The sequence below is a fragment of the Octopus bimaculoides genome, chromosome 2, assembly GCF_001194135.2.
Source record: "Octopus bimaculoides isolate UCB-OBI-ISO-001 chromosome 2, ASM119413v2, whole genome shotgun sequence".
In the NCBI taxonomy this organism is placed as follows: Eukaryota; Metazoa; Mollusca; class Cephalopoda; order Octopoda; family Octopodidae; genus Octopus; species Octopus bimaculoides.
This window is the reverse complement of record NC_068982.1, coordinates 78,130,722-78,131,284: the sequence shown is the minus strand read 5'-3', so window position 1 is coordinate 78,131,284 and position 563 is coordinate 78,130,722.

Sequence of the window (563 nt, the reverse complement as noted above, 5' to 3'; positions counted from 1 at the left end):
AGGAAGAGACAGTGACCAAGGATCTTTAAATGCTCGACTGCCCCATCTCACCCCAACCTACAGGTGAGGCAGATGTGGTTCAACACCTCGAGGACAATGGCTGCAAGTAAATAAATAAATAAATAAATAAATAAAAATACGTTCGTTCAAAGTAAGACACTATTTTAGGCGCATGCATGGTTGTGGGGTTAAGAAACTCGCCTTCCAGCAACGTGGTCTTGGGTTCAGTTCCGTCCCCCAACATTGCACCTTGGGAAATTGTTTTCTACTATAGCCCCTAAACCGATCAATGCCTAATGAGTGAAGTTGGTAGACGGAAACTGTGTGAAAGCATGTCGTATATACGTATACATGGCTCAATGATTAGAGCGCTGAGCTTACAATTGTGAGGTTTTGAGTTCGATCTCCGGATCTGTCTGTATGTGTTGTGTTCTTGAGCAAGACACTTTATTTCACGTTGCCCCAGTTCACTCAGTTGCAGAGATAATTTGCGACGACGTTACTGGTGCCAAGCGATATCGGCATTTGCCTTTCCCTTACACAACACGCACGCACGCACGCAC